Source organism: Cyanistes caeruleus, unplaced genomic scaffold, assembly GCF_971803275.1.
Source record: "Cyanistes caeruleus unplaced genomic scaffold, bCyaCae1.hap1.1 HAP1_SCAFFOLD_120, whole genome shotgun sequence".
NCBI classification, from domain to species: Eukaryota; Metazoa; Chordata; class Aves; order Passeriformes; family Paridae; genus Cyanistes; species Cyanistes caeruleus.
In genome coordinates this window covers 201,454-208,089 of record NW_028255919.1, presented here as the reverse complement: position 1 = coordinate 208,089, position 6,636 = coordinate 201,454, and the positions used below count along the sequence as shown (strand labels likewise).

The following is a 6,636-nucleotide window of genomic DNA, read 5'->3' as shown; positions in this document are numbered from 1 at the left end:
GTGTATTGGGTGAAAAGCAGACACAGTGCAGCAGAACTTGGCAAAGGTGAAAGGTGATTAAGTAATAATAAACCTCTTCAATTTAGTGCATTAGCCAAAAATCTCAATTTAGCGATTCTAAGCCATCACTGCACCAGGCTGAAGCTGAGGATCCCCAGCCAAGCTCAGAGGGAGGAGAACACAGCATTTTTGGGATCCTTTCCAGTCTGACTTGCTTTAGCTGGAGCCTGGGGGAGGAGAGAGCAGGAGAAGGGTTGGCTGAGTCCTCTCCCCTCTGCCTTGCCCTTCTCTGCTGGATCCTCAGTTCATCCCACACCCACCCCAAGACTCCATCCCCATCCTGCTGGTGCTGACGGGATTAAAGGAGATAAAGAGGAGATTAAAAAGATAGAGAGGAGAGAAAAAGAGAAGTTTAAATGCAGTTTAAATATGAAAGAAATGCACATGTTAGTGAGTGCTGAGAGTTGAAAGGGAGCTGAAGGGTTTGGGAAGGGCCAGGAGCCCGTGAAGGGCTCAGGAGCTGCTGCTGCCGGGAGGGAGGAAATGCACCAATGGCTCCCAGCAGAGTCTGTGCTTTGAGGCTCTTTCCCAAACAGCTGCAGGGGGGAAAGCAGCTGAGTTTGGAGGAAGAGTTTTCTGCTGAGGTTTCCTGTTTGGAGCTGTCACAAGCTTGAGCTGCTCAAGGGAAACGCGGCTCTGCTTCCAGCAGGGCCCAACTGCCCGGGAGCACAACTTGGTTCCCTGGCCCTGAGCCAACGGGCAGCAGCAGCTTCTGTTCCCTCCTGGCTCTTGTGTCATTTCCAGCAGCACAAGACACACCAAGAAAAGCTCCTCCAGAACATGCCATGAGAAACACAACCTGATTTCATGGCATGAAGGAGCTCTGACAGTCCCACGGGCTCAGGTTTGTTTGTCAGTGAACAGAGCAGGGAAAAGCACAGACACATTCCCTGCACAGGGAATTCCCAGGAGGAAAGTGCAGCACTGGAGGATGTGCTTGGATACAACGTTCCCACGGCAGTTTTGGGGATAAAACCGTCAGCAGAGAGAAAAGAAAAAGTGCTACCAAGGGTGGGCTGGGGAGGGCTGGTGCTTCCCGGGAGGCTCCCAAAGCTCAACAGTGTGGAAGAGTGGCTAGCTAACAAAGGTTGTGTTCCCATGCAGCAATTAGCTGAGAAAGAATTAAACAACAGTAGAGTGTAGTTGGTATGAGATGTTGCAATGTCAGAAAGACCTTAGTGATAACTGTGAACTGAGAATGGGACACTGTGATCAGAAGAATGTGAATTCAGCACAGATGAATGACCACAAGAAGGTGGAACTAGGTGGAGTTGTCCTTAAACAAAATATCCAATAATGAGCTTGCTTTTGCACTATGTGTGAGCCTAATTATTGATGTTATATAGGGAGTTTGGAGTTGCCAATGAGACTTGCTGATCATTCATATTGAGTGCTGCTTGTCTCCCGCCGAACTCATCAAATGGCGCCCGAACAAATGGGACCCTTGGGACCTTTGGGACCTTTGGGACATTAAAAAGCGAAGGCCACAGGAGTCGGCGACAGGGGACGGGTCCTCCGCAGCAAGGACGGCGAAAAGCAACGGTGCCGCGCCCCAGGCGACCTCAGAGGAGAGTCCTGGCCGTAACGTGCTGCCAAACCTTGTAGGGCTGCAACAGCGCTGACGGTAAGATGGAAAGGCAAGCAGCACATGATTTATTTACCTGCTTTTTAGAAAAGCCACAGCTTAAGGGTTTTGATTTGCGCAAGGAGCTCCCTGGACTTCTTGCTTATGGGTATGCTCATTCCTTTACCTCCCATTGCTGGGCAAACACTCCTATCTGTGCTGCCCATGGAAAGAGGGAGGGAGAGTCAGAGAGAAGGAAATAATAAGAAAGAAATTCCAGAGCAAACGCTGAAACAACGAACAGAATCTGTTCAGTTACGGCAGGATGTGATATATCCTGAAATATTTGCTTCACTTTTGGAGTCACTCTTAACACTACAATCATATTTAAGTTCCAAGTTTACTACCCTAGAAGAAAAGAATCCAAATTTAGATTGGTTTCCACCCAAACCAGGGGGACATGGGGGAGCACTGAGGTGTGCGCAGAGAGCAGGGGCACCCCCGGGGCAGAAGCAGTGCAGGAAAAGTTCCAAGGCCACACTGAACAATTACAGAAACAGCTGAGCAGGAACAGGTGGCTCAGACAGCTTCAAAAAGTGACAAAATAGCCAAAATTCACAAACTATATGGTACCTAGTTCGAAATTCATCACTGTAATTAGAAGTTGATAAGCTGGAATGGTCACCGTTGTTACCACCTGGCCGTGAGAGACTTTTCGTGTAACATCGCCTGCTTTTGTAAAAATTGTGCCCCTTTTTTCCTCTATCAGTGAACAAGAGAGATTGAGAGAAACAACTGTATGTGTTAAAGTTAACTTTGTGAGGTGTTTTTTTGTTGTTTTTTTCTGCGAGAGTATGTGGAGAATGTGAAGAAAGATAACAGCAGCAGAGAGCAGCAGCAGGGCGGGCAGTCCACCCCCCGCTCCCTCTAAGAAAAAGCACTGGGATAGTACCCAGTTTGTTAAAAAGTCACGGTTCATTGGTTTTTAAAAATGTTTTTATATACCCTTTTAGAGTTGATTTTGTGTTTTAAGTAATTATGAGTTTATGCAGTTGCAGTTTTTTAGAGTTTTCCTGGAGAAATTATTGTGATTCTTTGAAAGTTTAAAAAGGCCCCTTTTCAAAAAAAAAGGTGTTTAAGGTGAATATTAACAGAAGTTACCTTGCAATAATTAGCCTTAAAACCTAAGGTTAAAATATGGTATAATTTACAGCTACTAAGAAAACCTTCCAATTGATGTTATCTACAAAAGATATTTATGGTTTGAAAAAATTAATTAGTTAAGAGAACTTTACTGTACAAGACAAAGTTAAGTTAAAGTATATATTACCCATTTGCTTGTTTTTTCCACAATTCTAATAAGGTAATTTCAATGTGAGTCCTTTTGTTATATAAAACACATATAACTGCATATATACCAATTTGGATTTTGGATTTTAGTTTAAGAATTAGACTTAATGTTTCTGAAAAGTGCTACAAAAGCTGAATGGCAACTTGCCAAATCCTGTGTTGTTGTGGTTTTTCTCTAGAAAAACTGCACTTTAAAATCCTAACCAATTTGAACATATACTAGGCAAATTCCTGTTTTGAATGAGTATTTTTAGTAACATTTGCAGTTATTGTGGGTTATTCTCAAAGCTAGATGACATAGAATTGTGATATGCTTGTTACATTTTTATAATCTTCATAGTGAATCCATGTTACTGTTATATTGTGTTTAAAAGGTATATATCAAACTTTTAGTTGCCTCTTTGTAGTAACAGAATAAGATTAAGTTATGTTTTTATTTAATATAGATTAAGTGTTAATAGAATTAAGAAAAGTCAAGTTTTATTATGTTTAGGCTTGAATGTTTTTAAGTTAAGTTTTATAAGTTAGATATTCTTTTAAGGTTAAGTTTTGTTATTTCCTTTTGTTATAATTAATTTTATTAATTTTAAATACTGTTTAATTTAAATTGTTTATGTTTTATTGGAGACACTTGTCTAAACTGCAAAGTATAGTTATTTTCCTGGAGAGATGAAGACAGCCACATCTGAAACAGCTGTGACAGAACGCTGATGAACACCTGCTTGTGGATAGAAGGGAATGCAGTCGGTGACACCCTTGACTTCATCAGGAGTTCTATTGGTTGTTGCAATCTCTGCAGTTTTGTTTGTTATAGCTTTCTTATTTTTCAGTGTTTCCAGAATTTTAAGATGTACCATTGCTGAGGATCAGCTGCCATAGGAGAGGCTTCAGATTAAACCAACTGCTGCATGGTTTAATTGGTCTGGTACCTGAGGCTTCTGATCATTTGCTTTGTACAAATGCATTTTAACAGTTTGCTGTGCTGTGAGCATCTCCTAGCTGCTGCTATTGAGAACCTTGTTTTAGAAATGAGTTAAGAGGCATCTTTCCAGTTTAAAGCCAGGCCCTGGCCAAGCCTTAACTTTACCTGGACGGAATGTTTGCCAGCAGATCCAGATGTTTTCTGTCCCAAATCAGTATTTGAGTCACTTTTTGACTCAGCAATTTGACCCTATTAATATGGCAGCTGGATCAATTTTGAAGTGAGCTTGGAGAATCATTTCCGGAGGTGGTTATCCAATCCTTCACTGATGATTTTTTGTTTCTGTTTGTTTGCTAACTATGGGATGCTGGTGCAGTGTTTTAGTAATTAATAGTAGTTTTATATTACATATCTTATTAATAATGTTTATGATTTAATTGATTTTTTAACTGCTATAGGTTCTTAATCCTTGTGTATATGGGTTTGTGTTGATGTTGATGTTTATAACAGAACTACATCTAATTTTTTTTTTTTTTTAAGAAAACGGGGAAAATTGATATCCTAAAAGCATTTTGATTAGTGTAATTCATTAACTTCAAGGAGAGAAGTGTCTGTGTTTTGTTGGCAGGTTTAAAAAGGTCACCTGTCCATCTGACCAGACTGTCTGCCTCTGAACACACGAGATCCAGTGAACAGAGAAGTCACCACACAGCCTTGGTACTCCAGACATGGATCAGAAGTGGAGCTGTCAGGACACAGTTGTGTCTTAGCACTACACAGACAGTTGCCAACAGAGATTTTATGTTGTTATTATGACATTGTGTCTCTACCAATTTTTCAGTTATCTTTTGTTTTATGATTTAGAAGGATGTGGAGAACAACCTGAACATCAAAGCCCTCAGTCACCGATCAGCTGCCAGCTGACATGACGGGAGCAGTGAACGTTCCAAGACTGAATCGTGTTAAATCATAGTCTGTTTGTGAAGGAAATTCTGTAGAAGATCTAAGAAAAGTGTAGAGACTCCATCTAACTGTATATAAAGCAAATTGTAGTTGTGTGTTTACCCTTTCAGCAAATTGCTTTCACACTTAGACTACATATATACCAGAGCACGTGTGTTAAAAGTAGTTAGATAATAGTTTAAGAGTTTAGCCTGTGTAGTAATTGTTATGTTAGTATAAAGTATAAGCATTTCCCCCTTCAAGAGGTAGTGTAAGCATCTTTGAAAGTTCATTTAACGTTAGTTTTAGCTGTGAGTTTGCTCGTATGGTGTCATTTACATGGAACAAACTGTTTATGGTAATTGTGTTGTGTATAGTCCTGACCAACTGTCTGCTAACTAACATCCAAAAGTGACAGAACACATGGGTCACTCTGGCACACTGAACTGGCCAAAGGTCAATGTGTCTGATCCTAGCCACACCCGGAGATCCTTTTCACACCTGTCTCATAGGAGTCCCTGAATGGGATCCTCAAGCAGCATTTAAAGGTTTAATTAGTAATGAGACTCGACTGAATCAATTTGCAATGTTGCAAGAGTGCAATTGCACTGTTGGCTTCACATTAAGACAACTTGAAGCCTGCTGGCAAGCAAAAATTACCAAAGTTCTCAATGTTACCATGCAGCCCTCAGAAGAATTAGATTTGTTAGGTTCCACCCATACCTCAGGTGGATGGATAATGTTTGAACCCCCGACAAAACGTCATTCTAACAAAGTAATGCAGCACTGGGCTGCAGACAACCCTGTAGCTGATCTCGTTACTACCATTGAAAGTAAAGCCTTTATTAGTGGTGCAATCTCACAGAACAATTACCAAAGTGATTACCTAGTTCCATATTGCGAATCTGTGGAGATAGAGCATGGAATGAGATTCCTGCTAATCCACATAGAAAACTCTGTTATTTTGGGAAACTTACTTTGTTTCCATCCAAGCTTACACCAATTGCTGAATGTAGTTGATAAAATAAAAAACATCAGTCAGTCAAAGTGAAGCCTGAATGAATTAAAGCTTAGCAACTCTAAAAAGGCTCGCTTGTTAGACTAAGAAAAAATTGAACTTAACATCCACAATGTTAAGTGAACTTTCAGCTGATGTGAGTAGTGTATGTCATGCAGTATTACAAAATCGAGCCACAATTGACTTTTTGCTCTTAGCACAAGGACGTGGTTGTGAGGAATTTGAAGGCATGTGCTGTCTGAATCTTACTGATCATTCAGTTTCCATCCATGGGCAACTACAACAGCTTCAGGATGGGTTACATGCCCTGAAAGAAGATAGTGACCCCATTGGAAGTTGGTTCTCCAGCTGCGGCATCACTGGATGGTTGAGGTCTCTTGTGCTAGAAGGGGGACAGACTTTACTTATAATGTTAATCGGGATGAAAGTCTAAGTTGTGTGTTATCTTGGCTTCATGAAACTATAGAATGAGTCACATCCAAAGCCTGGTTTGTGCAAAAAGAGAAAGGGGGAATTGTTGCTATATTTTATATATTAGTAAAGGCCTGTCTGCACAAACCAGTCTTTGAAATAAGTCGTGATATTAAGGGCTGAAATCCTTGAAACTTGCCTGCAGAAGAGAGAGTAAAGCAAAACTATATCCTTGTGTACAAGGATAAGAATGTAAACCTATGTGTGTTAGCCAATAGTAACTTGCTCTGCCCGCAGACCCTGTAGAACCCTATAAAAGGTGTGTTAATAATAGAAATAAACGGCATTCACAATTACTTCTGTTAAGAC

The 6,636-nt window shown here is 40.7% G+C and overlaps 2 protein-coding genes across 2 annotated transcripts in view; one reads left to right on the top strand and one right to left on the bottom strand.

Moving 5' to 3' along the window:
• LOC147646125 (uncharacterized) overlaps nt 1-6,636 on the top strand; it is a 325,143-nt gene that overhangs the window by 147,260 nt on the left and 171,247 nt on the right. The window lies entirely within an intron of this gene.
• Nucleotides 1-6,636, bottom strand: part of LOC147646128 (uncharacterized) — a 251,303-nt gene that overhangs the window by 184,821 nt on the left and 59,846 nt on the right. The gene's annotated exons all lie outside the window — the stretch shown is intronic.